The sequence below is a fragment of the Gossypium raimondii genome, chromosome 8 (assembly GCF_025698545.1).
Source record: "Gossypium raimondii isolate GPD5lz chromosome 8, ASM2569854v1, whole genome shotgun sequence".
NCBI classification, from domain to species: domain Eukaryota; kingdom Viridiplantae; phylum Streptophyta; class Magnoliopsida; order Malvales; family Malvaceae; genus Gossypium; species Gossypium raimondii.
Window position 1 is genome coordinate 56,860,005 of NC_068572.1, and position 17,926 is coordinate 56,877,930.

At 33.3% G+C, this 17,926-nt stretch overlaps 1 pseudogene; it reads right to left on the reverse strand.

Moving 5' to 3' along the window:
* Window positions 1-2,353: 2,353 nt before the first annotated feature.
* LOC105793445 (agamous-like MADS-box protein AGL80) lies at window positions 2,354-2,848 on the reverse strand (annotated as a pseudogene).
* Between the last annotated feature and the right edge of the window lie 15,078 nt (window positions 2,849-17,926).

Here is a 17,926-nt window from a genome sequence, read left to right on the forward strand (position 1 = left end):
GCCCAAAAGGAATTTGATCACAAAGGTAAAGCACGAAATCGCAAAAGAGGAGAAAGCAAGAAAATTCGGCACTCAAGAAAACCAAGACTAATTGACACAACACCCAAAACTTGAAACTAGCACAACAATAATATCCCAAAAATGCTCTCAAACTACCGAAAATCACACAAAAGAGACACCTAGCTGAAATTTGCATATACAAGCTTCCCCAATCAGGTACAGCTGTCTCGATCGAATTGAATTAGAAATCTCTCCACCAGTTATGGTAGATCTTCTATTGGCTTTCTACCATTTTATAAGTAGGAGGAGTTTTAGTATGCCTTGACTTCCTCCTCCTAATCACACCCAACTACCAACCACATCCCTTGATTCTCTCTTCCTTGACTAATTCAAACCTCATCCAGAGTTTCAATCAAACTCCACCTCTCTTACCATAAAGAAATAAAATAAATATCTCTTTGTATTCCATTAGATTCGAACCCAAGCTCTTACAATAGCCAAGTCACACCACCACCACTAGGCCACAAGCTCATTTGTGATGTGAATCTAGCACATTTATATATAAGGCCTATAGTCCAGAGTCAAGGTTTACTTAAGAGGAAAAACTAAAATTTTGCTAGAGCCTAAGTTTGATCCCAGAACTTCTCAGACATTCCTAAACACTCCTAAATCACTTAACCACTGAAGCAAACACTCCTTTATGTCATTTTCTTGCACACATAAATTTTTATGAGTTCCAACGCTCAAGACCTATTTCCATCTATGCCCAAATTCGAGGCGTTACAAAACCAATTTTTTTACTTATTATTTTATCGTACTATAATTTACTTAAACTACTGCCACATCCCAAAATAGGGATTACCAGAAATAGAGATAAATTTTAGAACTTTATTTTTTTTTAAAAAAAAGCAAAGGGTAAGAGAGTTAAAATGCCTTCAAAATCATTTGTGTTAAAAGTTTACAATAATGAGTTTGCTGGTTTAGTGGTAAGGCCTTAGCATACCCATAAGTCTCAAGTTCAAACCTTTTTGTGTGCCTCTACTAAACTAATTTATTTCTTTATTTTTACCCCATAAAAGTGCCAAATTTTACAAAATAGCCCAGCCAAAAACTATTTTTTTTCAATTTAGTCCTTATTTAAAAATTGTCCTAATTTTACATGAATTAGGAAAACCTATTTTAATTAGGGTAAAATATGTTCTATAAATAGTTGATTTTGTTCAAACCCTAGAATCTTATCTAACGAATTTTTAAGAAAAACACCCTCAAGCTCTTTTCTCTTCAAATCAACTTTCAATTCAAAAGGAGACAAAGTTTTCAAAAATCATCCATTTCCCTTAAGTGGATCTTTAATCTCCTCTCCAAAACTAAGGTTTTTGTGATTTCAAATCAGGTGTGAGATCTAAACTTAAGTCATTATGTATAACTAATTGTTGAATTGGAAGTAAGTAATATGTTTCATACGAACCATAGGATATGATAGGCGAACCCTAAGTATATATGCAATTCTGTATGTTAATATAATATGCGAGCCGTTAGACAAACCTAATAAGAATCTTATGTGCGATCCCCTAGAGCATAGGTGCAGACCATACATGTTTATTTATACGAACCCTATGTATAGTATATGTGAGCCTAATAATTATGGGAACCTTGTGAAAGTTATACCATGTGCGAATTCTTATTATGAGGCCTTTTGAGCGAACCCTAAGTATGTGAACCCCTAGCAATACTAGGCAAACCCATATGAGGAATGAATGTGTGAACCCTAAGTGTGTGAACCCTTACGTGCGAACCTTAAGTATGCGAACCCCCTATGTGCAAACTCTAGGATAATGTTATGCAAACCCTATGAATTATTGTATATGAACCCTGTATGTGTCATATGCGATTTGTGAGCAAGTTTCAAAAAGCACAACACCATCATAACATAAAATGATAAAATACCTTTGGATCAAAGGCCATAATAGAAGCAAATAGATGACACAAATGAAATCTTATTTTTTCTAAGGAAAAAAGCATTGGACCAAAGGCTATTATTGAGATTGATGTTGTCACCAAACTGGAACATCATCTCATTGCCACCAAATGCCACATGAGTTTAAGGATTGTTGTTGTTGTTGTTGTTGTTGTTGTTGTTGTTGTTGTTGTTGTTGTTGTTGTTGTTGTTGTTGTTGTTGTTATTGTTGTTGTAAATCATCTCTATGATCCATTGTTGCCTCTGCATTTGATCCATGTTATTCACCTTTGTTTGTACGATGTCCTCTATATTGATCCTCGGTATCGCTTCGAGCATTACCATTGTCATTGGTGGTAGTACAGCCACAAATGAGGACAACGATGACGATGCCCCTCAGGGATTAAGGGGTGTATTAGCAAGTGCAGCGATCCTCTTGTCGATATCCCTCATGTTTTCATCAAGCAACCAGTTGAGATCATACAAGTCCCCCAAGTTCAAACCACAGATGACCTTTTCACCAGAAATGTTATTGAACATGACTTGGGTCATCTCCTCTTCCCGGTTCTCTTTGCAGTGCTTCTTAAGTTGCTCAGTTGCTTTGGCAATCCTTTAGGAGAGGAAAATCTCGTGGTTCACCATCTTCTTACTTTGTTCCATCTCGGGGATCCTTTTGAACTTGGAGAGCACTCATTGGACTCCCATGGAGAATGGCCAAACCTTTGGCTGGGACTCATAAGGATTGTACATGATAGAGCAAACATCAATACCATAAAGGGTATTTAGCTCACTCACATTTTTCATCAAACCCTTCTTTTTTTTTTTTTTGTATGTGGCTTTCCTTGCTGAATCATTGGTGATATAAGCAAGCTTGACCTTCTTTCTATTCATGGCTTGCAAATCAAAGGGGGAATATTGGAATGGTTTTTTTTTCTTTTTCTTATGTATTGCTTACCCAAACACCAAATGGATGCTTTATATAAAGGTGAAGTGCGTGAAAATCTTCTCAAATTAAATGACAATAATAGCCAATATTTTAGTATATAGAAGATATCTTGAGATAATGAAGCTATAATGCAATACTGAGAATTCTATTAGATGTGTTAGGTTTGGTTTTTATTTTTGTTTACAATGATTAAAGTATCATGCGTATATAATTTGTTTAGTCAAAAGTGATGTCATGTGTATACAATTTTTTTACATTATGTATGTATACAAATCTTATAATATTGAATAATTTAGTTTGTTATAAAATGATAAAATAATTTTTATTATGTATTTATACTGAATCATAAGTATTATATATAAATGTATATATGAAAATGACAGATATATAATGCATATTTAAGTCTAGTCAAGGAAGATCTTGACGTCTACCTCAAATTGTAAATGATAAAATAGAATGCAATTATTCACACATATATTATATAGGAATCACATAATATTGAATAATTTGTTTAGTCATAAAATGATAAAATAAAATAATTTCAAGATCATGTATTTAAATGAATCATGTAATATAAAAAATATGACATTAGTCCTCATACAAACCAAATTTGAGATTTAATCTTTTATCCTCCAACTTTTTTATTTAAAAACCTATTCTAGTGATTAAATCATAAGTATTTTCCATCAAAATTTACTCATTTGGCATGTTGATTAAGTTGTCCTCATGTGACATGGTATATATTTGATGAAAAATAATCATGTTAAGTTGATAAATTTTAGCGAAACTATCAACAATGATAATGATGGGACTAAGATTTTAAATTGAAAAAAATAAGAGATTGAACTTTTAACTTTTAAAGTATAGGGTCCAAATCTTAATTTTTTAGAAATACAAGGACTAATAACATATTTAAAAATAATCATAAATATTTGATATATTAATTTATAAATGGTAATGCCAAATAAAAATAACATATACATAAGTATATAAAAGGCAAGTGTTCACACATACCATACATTGTACGCCATAGTAATATTTAGTTTTTTTAATAACAATGTCTATTTATTAATGGTAATAAATTATAAAAAACAAAAAATATTTATTTGTTAAAAAAGATGAAGAACATAAATTTGGAAAATTTAAAATGGCAAAAAAGTATCATTATAATACATAAATGATATGTAGTAATTATATAATTACCATGTTAGAGTGTTTGGTATTTAAGTAGTGTAAATTGTTAACTAAGAAATGTAATAATGTGTTGTATTTTCTCTTATAAATTTGGTAAATATTTTAATGTTATGACAAAAATAACAAAAAGATGATAAGTATGTCAGTTAGACTAAGTATAGCAGCTTTATTTGCTATTTGAATAACCAAATTGTGTAGAGGGTGAGCCAACCATTTGTTGAAAATAGATGACGCAATTGTATTGTAGTTGTCGAATACCTAACATGACCAATTCCAGCTTGTAGTGTATTTTTGTTTTCTCGAAAAAGACATTGTACCACTTATTTAATATAGGATATCCTTTGAGTGTACATCGGATAATGATATTGTTGCCTAATCTATATTCTGCTAATGTCGCACCACAAAAAAGCTTGGATCTCTTGCTAACACTAAAGGTCCATTTGTTTACATGTAAAACGTTTTACAGAAAACATTTTAATTATTTTCCCATGTTTGTTTGGTGGAAAATGAGTTACTAAAGGAAATCATTCTCCAAAAAAGGGAAAATGAAGGCTTTTTTTAAGGAAAATGTCTTACCAATTCAAATCCCGTAAGACATTCTGTTCCTCCCATTTTAACCGTCTCTTTTGTTGCCTCCAATCCCTCATAACCCAGTGTCTGCCGCCAGCCAGCAATGTTTCTCATCACCATTCACCGACGTTTATCTTTGATCTTCCCCTTTTCCGCCTTTCGTTGCCACAATCTATACTGCACCAGTCAGTGGCGACATTCATCTTCCTATCTCGAGGGTAATAATGAGAAAAAAAAAGAAATACCTAGCTAATGTCATTTTTTTAATTGATTTTGTAACACCCTATACCCAACCCGATCCACCAGTCCAGATACTAAATGTCACGACCCACATGTAACTTAACTAAACTCATTGACTATCCTATTTAAATGTTTTAATTTCCACTCTTTTTTTTTCAAAATTTAACTTCAGCCATAACCCACTTCAAACAAACTTTAGAATTATTACAAATTTACTATATTGGTAATCTCTAACGTTATTCGCTATTTTGATTAAGCCTATGACACTAATACATCCAATTTAATTCTTGAGACGTAACCTCTAAGGAGTGTCCATCTATACACATGAATGACAATCACACCCCTCTCACAAACTAGCGATATCTAGCTTGGTCCCTCTACTCGATTCTTAAGTCAAAATTTTATCCTACGAATAAGCAGTAAATTTGTAAGTTCAAATGAGCTTAGTGAGAATATGCAAGACAACACTATTGTAAAAATCCAGAAACTTTAAGGAACAACATTTTAAGTAGAGATTTCAACTCTCTGATCATCATTGGCCTTCCACAGATTTCACCGACGAGGTCGATGCCTCCCCCTTTTCCCCCAGCTCACCACTAGCGGACTTATTCTCTATCTGAGACATAAGCATGTTCTTTTACGGTAATGGTCCTCTAGTGGTATAGGTTTGATTTTGCCTTATCCCAATTTCCCTTACTATCTAAAAAGCTTATCTTCCATTTTTACTCACAACCTTTGATGTAAATTCCATTGTCTACCATTGGTTGTCTTCCATTTACTTCCTTAGATTTCAAATCCTTACCCTCCGGTATTATTGACAAACTATCCGTCCCAGGTTAGTCCTTGGCAGACTCTTCTCTTATTAGCTCCACACGGTCTATCTGGTATTATTTAATCCTGGTCAAACATCCTTCCTCTCTATTGGTTTCTGATAAACTATACCAGACAGACTGTTACGCTATCATTGTAACACCCCTAACCCGTATCCATCACCGAAATAGGGTTATAGAACATTACCAAAATATACAGATTAAATACGGGCATTTCAGATTATTTAATATTCATGTCAGAAATTATTCATAAAGTCCCTTATATAAGCTCTCGAGACTCAAAACATGCATTAGAATCAAGTCGAGACTAAACTGGGTATTTAGAAATTTTTTCGCAAAATTTCAAAATTTTACCTAGGTACAAGAGGCACACACCTGTATGGTCAGGCCGTGTAGCTCACACGGTCAAGAGACACGCCTATGCCTTAGGTTGTGTAGGCATTCGAAATAGGGCACACGGCCGTGTCCCAGCCCGTGTTAGTACCCGTGTAACTCTCTGACTTAGGTCACACGTCAGTGTGCTAGGCCATGTGAACATAATAAATTTCATTAAATAGGTGTAGGGGTCACACAGCCAAGCCACACACCTGTGTCCCAGGCCGTGTGAAAAATCCTGAGCATTCTATTTTTAATTTTAAAGATACAGGGGACACACGGCCGAAACACACCCCCATATGCTAGGTCGTGTGTCACACACTGTTGAGACACATGCCGGTGTCTCTACCCGTTTGGACGAAAATAGGCCCTTTCCAAGGCCACATTTCTCACCCAAATTTTCTTCAACCTACATCAATACTTTAACACATTTTCAAGCCATATCAAAACACTTTAATCAAACCAAAATCATGCCTTAAACATGACATATTACCTCACACAACCAATGTGCTCTTAGGCACCTCAAATAACAATTTATTATCATGTCTACCTAATGTTCATATTAACCTAAATAACCAAATGCATATACGTATAATCAAGCTCAATATTTCTAACATGATAAATCCACTTATATATATACATCAAAACATACCAAACATAAGTCATTCAAATGGCTATTATCAATCAAACATTTACATGCCAACATTGGCTAAATAACTTATACATGCCATTATAACCAAAATTAGTTTATTATTTATACCGAAGTGAACCGATGGATAGTGTGATGTAGCTTTGACCAGCTTCCAACCTTTACAAGCTTTCGAATACTATAAAACAAAAGAAATAAACAAAGTAAGCATTTAATGCTTAGTAATTTCATATAACATGTAATTTAACTTACCATTTAATCGTATTAAAGGTAAGCAAATAAAACATATTCCAAACAACATGGCCAAAAGCCTAACACATATCCTCAAAAATCATGTTAGTCATGTAAACACCAAGAAATATGTATGAGCTCATCAATATTCAATTTCCACATACATGTATTTATCACTTCAAGTGTCCATAAACATGTACATATCATAACTTTGTGTTTCAATTATTTATCATAATAATTCATCTTAAATTCATACCATCTTACATCAGAACTTTACTCGTTGAATCATTTAAAATATCAATGGATACAAGGGTAGTACACATGAAGTGTACGAATCTGAAATCCGTCAATTCATATACGGGGGTGTTCATTTAAGCACATAATTGGGAAACCCTCTCTCGAGCCATATAACAGGAAGCTCATGTGAGCAATGTAACAGGAAGCTTATCCGAGCTATATAACGGGAAGCCCATAAGAGCCATAATCAATAAGCTCATGCGAGCCAATAACGGGTAGCTCCGAAGAGCCATTAATGGGAAGCTCCGGATAGCCATATATCGGGAAGTTCAAGCGAGCCATATCGGGAAGTTCTAGAGAGCCATTAATTAGGAAGCTCACAAAGAGCCTTTAATCGGGAAGCTCACGAAGAGCCATATAACGGGACGCTCATAAAAGCTGCAGTGTGCCTAAAACACATGTAGGATCACAACCGATCGGGATGCTCTGAAGAGATATTAACGGGAAGCTCGCAAGAACTATATAACGAGAAGCTCGAGAGGGCCAAATATCAAGATGCTCATAAGAGCTAATAACAGGATGCTCTTTCGAGCTATGGTGTGTCCACAACATATGCAGGACCACAACCAATTCGAGAACCCTGTATCCATCGAATTTCATTTATTCAATCGAGACTTAATGTTTGTCGGGCATTGTCGGATATGCGATTAATTTCATATACATAGCAACAATACAATCACATACATACAATTCAATTAACACATATGAATTCTCAATTTAGTTACACGAACTTACCTCAACAAGTGTTCGTGTTTTTGTAATATACTAATCCAATACCTCCTTTTTTCCTTGTTCTAACTCCGTATTTGGTCTATTCGAATCTATATGAGTAAATTTAACTCAATTTAATACAATTCATTTTCAATTAAATTCAATTCACATCTTAGGCAAAATTATCATTTTGCCCCTATACTTTTAGTTAATGATGATTTCGTCTCTAGGCTCGGAAAATGAAATTCATGCAATTTAATCCTTATTCCAAGCCTAGCCGATTCTTACATGTAACATTTACAGCCCATGTAATTCATAAAATTTATATCTTTTCCTTGAATTTTACATCTTTTCAATTTAGTCCCTAAATCATAATTTCATCAAAATTTCCTTTACAAAAATTATTTATCTGTCAACAACCTTTCATTTTCTACCATAATCTTCAAAATTTTAGCATACACATCCATGGAAAAATTTTAATTTTGCAAATTAACCCCTGAGATAGCTAGATTAAGTTATTACAATCTCGAAAATATAAAAATTACTAAAAACGGGACCAAAATACTTACCTAATCAGGCCAATTAAGCTTGCTCAAAAACTGAACACCATAACTAGGGTTTCTATCTTTTTTTATTGGGAACAATGATGATAAATGATGATATTAGGTATTTATTTATTTATCATCTTTTATTTTATGCACTTTCCAATTTCATCTTTTTCTTTATTTAATTTTTCATGGATGACTAAGCATACTTATCTACTAACTCATCTTAATGGTTTATTTTCATATAAGGACCTCTAATTTTGAATTCCATAGCTATTTGATCCTTTTAGCTAATAGAATTCAAATTTTGCATTTTATGCAATTTGGTCCTTTTCTCAATTAAACATGAAATCGATAAAATTTTCTTAACAAAATTTTTATACGATATTCCTATCATACAATAGACCATAAAATAATTTTAAAATAATTTTTCTTACAAACTCGAATTTGTGATCCTAAAACCACTATTTCGATTTCATTAAAAATGAGTTGTTACAATCATTGTTTCTAAGTGAACCCCAACAGACTTACCCGCTCAGGCTATCTTTTACCTGTAGACCCCTTAGGCTTAGGTTCCACTTTATCCTTCTATTTTCACCCCCGACTTGGGTTTACTTGCCAAAACCTGTAGACTCATATGTTCTTACTCGTCTTTCTTATCTTCTTAATTTGGCGAATTGTTGGACTAACCCATTTACCCGCGTTCTCGGACAAGTTGTACTTGTCCTTTCATGTTACTCTCCAAATAGATCATACTTCAGTCTCTTTCTTACCTTGTAATGTCATCTTCCTATCCCACCCATTTTGGCGGACTTCACTTGACACCATATTCGAGCTATAGTCTTACCCAGTCTGAACCCATGTTTAATGTCCTGGTGGACTCTATTGGTTGCCAAAGTCAAGCTATGATCTTATACATTGTCATAGCAAACACTTTAGATGTCATACCAAACACTTTAGATGTCATAGCCGAGATACGATCTTACACGTTAAACCTCCTTTGAGGTATCGTCCTGAAGGACCTTACAGTCGTCACGAGGTTGCCCCATAGAGCCTACTGATTGTTGTCGCAGTGTTGCTGTATGAAACCTAATAAGCATCATCATAGTGCCACTCTAGTAAGACAGTCGATATCATTACTTAACCTTGATGCTCGAACACCAAAGTATCCCCCCGCAAGGCCCGAAGCTTCACACATCCCGGTTTACACCCAGCAATATCGAATTGTGAAATCTAATGAAAATTACATTTCCCTATCTATCCATCCTTTCCTCTATTTTGCCACTTTTAACCTTGATGTTCCAACACCGAAGCGTCCCTTCCGCAAGGTCTGGAACTTCACATATCTCAGTTTGAACCCAGCAATACCGGATTGCAGAATCTAATGAAAATTCCATTTCCCTATCTATCTGTCGTTTCCTCTATTTTGCCACTTTTAACCTTGATGCTCGAACACCGTAGTGTCCCCTCCACAAGTCCCAGGGATTTGTATTTCACGGTTTACATCTAGAAAAGTTTGGATCGTGGTATACAGAATCACCCTTTCCTAATCTTAACTTCATCTAACCTGTCAATAATTTCCCCTTCGTACTCCACAATTTATAAACACAAACATATAATCACATAACATAATAACGTGGAGCACCAAATTTATATGTAGTAGTACCATAATCAATTCATGCATAAAAATACATTTACGGGTACTCAATTACCTACACCATCTTATACATACCTAGAATTACAATCAACGAAAATTATACATCATCACAAAACTCAACACAAATTCATGCTTGGTATGCTTATGTACCAAATCTATACATAACAACAATTTCAGACAAACTCAAAACAACTTAAACACAGACCATTCAAACAATGCATTGTCAGCGATCACTCAAAAGTAGAGCACTGAAACTCACATTGCTTCCTTATTCTTGACAGCTTAGCTTGTCCAAACGCTAAAGCCTCCCTTGTCCTAGCAACTAAGTATAACAACCACTTATCGACTAACTCAAAGGCATTCAAACCTTAAAACCCAAAATCCTTAATTATACAGAAGCTTTGAGAGTAATTACTCTACTCCTTCCTTTAATCCACGAGTTTGGAGGGATAAGAAAACTGATCAATTCCCCAAGTTCTCTACTTCCAAATTATAACAGCCCATTTTCAGTAAAATCAGAATAGTGGTTTCGAGACCATAAATCCGAGTCCGTAAGAAAATTTATTTTAAAATTATTTTATAGTCTATCGTATGATAGGAATATCGTATAAAAATTTTGTTAAGAAAATTTTACTGATTACATGTTTAATTGATAAAAGGACCAAATTGCATGAAATGAAAAAGTTGAGTTCTAGTAGCTATAAGTATCAAATAGCTATGGAATTCAAAATTGGAGGTCCTTATATGGAAAATAGACCATTAAGAGGAGTTAGTAGACAAGTTTGATGATTCATCCATGGAAAATTAAATAAAGAAAATGATGAAATTGGAAAGTAAAATAATAAAAGATTATAAATGATAAAATAATAAAAATATCATCATATTATCATCTTTCCCAAATTATTTTACATGGAAACCCTAGTTAAGAGAAAAGAATTTAAGCAAGCTTACTTGGCTTAATTGGGTAAGTAATCTTGTCCCGCTTTTTAGTAATATTTATATTTTCGAGATCGTAATAGCTTAATCGAGCTATCTCGAGGATTAATTTGTAAAGTTATCAAAGTTTTAAATTTTTCCATGGATGAATATGCATGAATTATGAAATTTATGGTAGAAAATAAAAATTTGTTGATAGATAAACAACTTTTGTAAAGTGAATTTTGAAAAATTGTGATTTAAGGACTAAATTATAAATATGTAAAATTCATGGAAAAATTTTAAATTTTATGAAATACATGGGCTGTAAATGTTACATGTAAAAATTGGCTAGGCTTCAAATAAGGATTAAATTGCATGAATTTCATTTTCTGAGCCTAGAGATGAAATTATAGTTAATCAAAAGTATAAGGGCAAAATGGTATTTTTTCCAAAGATGTGAATTGAATTGAAATGAACATGAATTGATGTTAAATTTATTCATATAGATCCGGATAGACCAAATACGGAGTTAGAACGAGGAAAAGAGAAAGTGTCAGATTAGTAGATTTCAAATACACGAACACTTGTTGAGGTAAGTTTGTGTAACTAAATTGTATGTTTATATGTTTAAATTGAATGATATGTATGTGAATTGTATAATTGCCATGAACAAGTGATGATCACATGTCCGATAATGCCCGACAAGTATTAAGTCATGTTTGAATAAATGAGATTCGATGGATACAGGGTTCCCGAATTGGTTGTGGTCCAACATATGTTGCGGACACACCACGGCTCAAAAGAGCATCCCGTTATTAGCTCTCATGGGCATCCTGATATATGGCCTTCTTGAACTTCCCGTTATATGGTTCTTGCGAGCTTCCCGTTAATAGCTCTTCGAAGCATACCGATTGGTTGTGATTCTGCATGTGTTGTAGACACACCACGGCTCTTATGAGTGTCTCGATATATGGTTCTTCGGAGCTTCCCAATTAAAGGCTCTTTGTAAGTTTACCGATTAATAGCTCTCCAGAGCTTCGCAATGTTGGCTCGTTTGAACTTCTCAATTATGGCTCTTATGAGCTTCCCGTTATACAGCTCAAATGAGCTTCCCGTTACATGGCTCACATGAGCTTCTTGTTATATGGCTCGAGAGAGAGCTTCCTGTTATGTGCTTGTATGAGCATTCCTGAATATGAATTGATATATTACAGATTTGTACACTTCGTGTGTACTACCCAAGTATCCATCGATATTTAAATGATTCAATGGGTAAAGTTCTAACATGAGATGTTATGAAATTGAAAAGATTTTTTACGAATATATGCTTGAAATACAAGGATAGGATGTGTACATGTTTCATGGACACTTGATGTGAAAAGTATATGTATATGGAAAACCGAATATTTATGAGCTCATATATGTTTACTTGAAATTCATGTGAAATACATTACTAACATGTTTAATGAGTATATGTGTATAGGCTATTGGCCAAATTGCTTTGGATATATTTGTATGCTTACCTTAAATGTAAATGAATGGTAAGTTAATTTCTCAATATACGAACTTACTAAGCTTTAAAGCATACTATGTTTCTTTCTTCTGTTTTATATTATTCGGAAGCTCGTAGAGGTTGGAAGCTAGTCGGAGCTACATCACACTATCCTTCAGCTCGTTTCGATATAAATAGCAAAATTTTGGGTATAATGACATGTATAGGCTAAATTTGGCCAAATGATGGCATGTATGTGTTTGGTTGTGATTTGCCATTGGTATGGTTTATGTTTGATGCATTTTGATATATATAAGTATATGGTCTTATCATGGTTGATATGTGTTTTGGTATAATTGATTGATGGTTAACTAATAGGCAAATTGTACCATGGCTTGAATTAGTACAAATATGAATATATATGTAAGTAATCAAATTGTTAAGCATGGATACTTGATTATATAAGATGATATGCTATGTGTAATGGCCAAAATTTAAGGTTATCGGAATAGTGGTTTCGTAACCACAAATCTGATTTAAAGAGAAATTTATTTTAATATTTTTTGCATGAATATTCATATGATAGGAAAATCGTATAAAAATATCGATAGAAAAATTTTACCGATTTAGTGGTTAGTTAGAAAAAAATTATTGAAGAAATCGGGTAAAAACAAGGTATCGAGACCTCGATCTCGTAAAACCGAGTCAAAGTATTTTTATAAATATTTATGAAGTGTTAGTAATATGGTATTAAAGTTTCATTAGAAAATTTTAATGTTTGAGTAGTCAATTAAGTGAAAAGGACTAAATTGAAAAAGGTGTAAAAGTTACTAGAAGGATTAAATAGCTCAATTGTTAAATGAGGAGAGACATAAATTGCAAATAAGCCCAAAAGGATATATTTTGGGCGGCATAAGCTGAGAAAAATCAGGAGAATAGGTGAAATAAGGGCAAAATGGGAAAATAACAAAAATTTACTAATATAAAATAGGACCAAATTGGAATATCTAGAATTCTCTTAATATTTTCTTCATTCTCATCAGAAAAAAACATCATAAGGGTTTACTCAAGCTGGTTTTTCATAATTTCTGCACCAAGTGAGTTAATCCTTGCCTTTTTCTTGTAATTTTTTTTGTTTCTAAGACTTTTACAACTAGGTCCTATTACTAAATTCATTAGTTTTTGATTTTATGAATGAAATTGAAAGTTTCTATGAATATGTGCTGGAAGTATATGATGATTTAGCATGAAATTGAAGCTTTAATTTGTTTATGAAATGATTTTATTAGGTAATTTCAATAGAAATTGATTTGTAGGACCTAATTATGAAAAAGTTTGGAATCAAAGTCTAGTGCTAAAATTCTGATTTCCAAAGGTTATAAAGTAGTTTAAAGTGATATAATAAAGTGTTAATTGAGAAAAATCAGCTCAATTGAGAGGTTAATTGAGCAGGGATGAAATTATCATTTATTGAAAGCTTAGGGAAAAATAGTAATTAACATCATGCATTAAAACAGTTTTGGACAGTAGCAGTAATCTAACTTTGAAAAATCACAAAATATTGTAGAGATAGAATTAGAGAATGAATAAAATATGAAATTAAATCTTATTGAGTCTAGTTTCTTATAAAAGAAACAGTGTAAGCAATGGAATTGTAAATCATGAGATATAATAGATTTTGCGAGACAAGGTCAGAATGAATTCGGGTTCCCCTGTTCTGACTTTGGAAAATCATCAAAAATTGGATAAAAATAATTAGGGGTTTAAATTTATATGTTTAAAATCCTTAATGAGTTTATTTTCAAAAGAAACAAACAATAACATCATCCAAATTTTGTAAAATGAGATAATTAATTTTTAGTGAAGAGGGGTCGGAACTGTCAAACAGTGAAACAGGGGAAACTTTAAAGAATAAACTTTACTTATTGGCTAAACCAAAAATTCTGAAAATTTTACGGTAAGAATATATGTGAGTCTAGTTTTGGGTAAAATTAGTGGATCTTAATTTGGAGTTTCGTAGCTCAAGATATAAATAATTTAGCGACTATGACTCAAGGAGAAAGCTTTGAATGAACTATAAAAAAATAATGGAATTATAGAGAATGTTACATATGAACATGAAATGTATTAGTTTAATGATTAAATTTATTTATTTAGATCCAGAAAATTCAAGTACGAAGCTAGATCTAGGAAAATAAAAAGTTCGGGATTAGTAGTTTTTTGTTTACGAACAAGTATCGAGGTAAGTTCATGTAACTCGAATTATATTCTTAAATGCTTGAAATGTTTGTTATTGATGTGAATATGATTTGAATGTTCATTGTATAAAAATTGATGGAACATTGATATATTTAATAAAAAGGGGAATAAATCCCGGTTGAATAGAAGGAAAATTCGATGGATCTCTAAAAAGGAATTGATGGTAAAAAGGATTTAGCCCGGACAGGTGATCCTATCCTGATATAGCCCTCCCGAAGAATATGTGGAAAATGGATTTAGCCCGGACGGGTAATCTGAATTAAGGTCTTAATTTAGCCTGGACTGTAATTCAGATCCAAGCTCATTAGAGTAATTGTCATTGCAAGGGATTTAGCCTGGACTGGAAATCTTGACAATACTCTATAAGTTTATATTACAGGGGATTTAGCCTGGACTGGTAATCCTGCTGTAAGGATGAGGTTCACGGGAGTGTGCTCTCTGAAATGGAAATGTGTGCACATGAATATGAATTGATGGACCCGGATTTGTACACTAAAGTGTACCTTTGAAAATCCATCGAAATTCCAAGTAGTTCAACGGGATAAATATGGAAAAATAACAAGGGAATGGAAATCATGGAATTGATGAGCTCATCAATCATGGTATAAATTATTGATACATGGAAATTATTGGACTAATTTGAATGTTGATTTTGTGCATGATAGGGGAATAATGTATGGAATGGGTGTATGAATGTTTATTGCATTGTATTGAAAATATTAGGTAAGTATAATTCTTGTTACATGAACTTACTAAGCACAAAGTGCTTAACCTATTTCTTTTTCCCCTGTTTTGTAGTGTTAAGAGCTCGAAGGTCGGATTCGATCAGAGACATATCACACTATTAACCTCAAGATCTCGATATATAAAGAAACTTTATTTTGGAAATCAATGGCATGTATAAGCTAGTAAAGTAAATGTTAATGTGAAATGAATGCATGGTTAGCCATTGGTATGGCTAACAAATTTTGGTTTTGGTATGTGATGAGGTTATCTTATGAATACGTTAAATCTATCTTGAAAACATGTTGAAATTGATTGGTTGTGTTGGATTGGTCTCGATTTAAAATTGTAGGGAAGATTAGATATTTATAAAGGGGTTATATTGAGTTCAAAAAAAACTTTGGGATTTTGAAAAAAAAATTATTCGGTAAAATATGGTAATGCCTCATACCCCATTTCAGCGACGAATACGGGTAGGGGGTATTACACTATGCATAAGACTTGGTTTTGGTTTGATTCAAATGTTTTATATTGGATTGGGAATATGTTTAAGTGTTAATGTAGGTGAAAGACATGTTTGGGTGATAAATAAGGCTTGGAAATGACCTTATTTTGTCCACACGGGCAGAGGCACGGGCATGTGTCTCAGCAATGTGTGACACACGGCCTAGCACATAGGCATGTGTTTTGGCTGTGTGTCCCTTGCATCTTTAAAGTTTCAAAACAGAATGCTCAGAATTGACCACATGGCCTGGCACACAGGCATGTGGCTTGGCCGTGTGACCCCTGCATCTATTTAATACATATTTTCATGTTCACACGGCCTAGCACACGGGCTTGTGACTTGGCCGTGTGACCCAAGTCAAAGAGTTACATGGGTAAGGGCACGGGCTGGACACGACCGTGTGCCTTATTTCAAATGCCACACGAGCATGTGTCCTTTTCACCTAGGAAAACTTTTAAAATTTTACAAAAAATTCTTTAAGTACCTGATTTAGTCCCGACTTTTTTATAATGCATATTTTGGGCCTCGAAGGCTAATATAAGGGACTTTATGAATAATTTTTTATATGAATGTTAAATAATATGAAATGTCTGTATTTGATCTATATATTTCGGTAATGCTCCGTAACCCTATTCCAGTGACGGATACGGGTTAGGGTTGTTTACACAAACTTTAAATCACATGATGACTACAACGTACAGAGCTTCCTTCAACTTTATCCCTTTATTTTCTGGAGTGGTCAAAGAAGACGATACTATAGGCGGAGAATAATTTGTAAACGGAACTTAGAAGAATTCTATTTCCTCACACACCATATATATATACTCCATGGGCGCGGTCTCCACAGACCAAATCAACCACTAAATCATAATCATTATGTCTTCCATTTTGAAACCAACCAATTCCAATCTAACTAAACTAGAATTGAAATCTAATTACTCCCTAACCACCACTTAAGTTTCTAAATATTTCAATAAAGCTAGAAAATTCATGTTTCTATACAATCAACTCCCCAACTTTTCTTTAAATTCGGGTCCCTAGGAGAATCAGGTGTGATAAAGTTTTTTTGAACTTTTAAGTTAATGTCATTTTTGTCTATAGGAACAACCTCTGCTTGGGGAGGGTAGCTCCAAATTCTCAACCCCGATTCCGCTATTTCTCATTCCTACCTCCTCTCTTCCCCAATTGTTGTTGAGTACGTCTTTGGTATGTTTCAAATTGAATTAAACGATGTGATTTGCATGATACTATTCTGATAGCTGTTGTAGCATCTCATAGCTCGAGTCCAACGACCAGACCAGGTAAGGGGTGTTACATTTTTCAAGTCAAACCCGAATAGCTTTTGAGCACCAGTGTAACGATCCAATTTTCAGTAGTGTCAAAAAACGTGATTTCTGAACCTCATTTTCATAAACCAACTCTACAAGGATAAAATATAAAGATTAAGAAAGTTAGTAAAAATATATATTAAAAATTAGTTAAATAATTTAACCGAGAAAATAGTTAATTAAAGCTCAGGGAGTAAATTATAAAAGTCTAATCATTATTGAGTTTTAATTAAGAGAATACTTAATGACCTAGGTAGTAATTATCCAAAGTACCAAAATGGTTATTACACCATTTTTTTTTATGTTGATAGTGGAGAATGATGATGATTCCACTTAGTTTTAATTTATAGTTAATTAAGCATTAAATTAGATTAATAATTAATAAAACAGTCATCAATTTACATGCCTCTCTTTCGAAGGAATATAATTATCTTGAAAGGACCTTTAGTTCTCCATAAGGATTTCCAATTGAAAGTATGTAGGGAAGGATTATTAGACT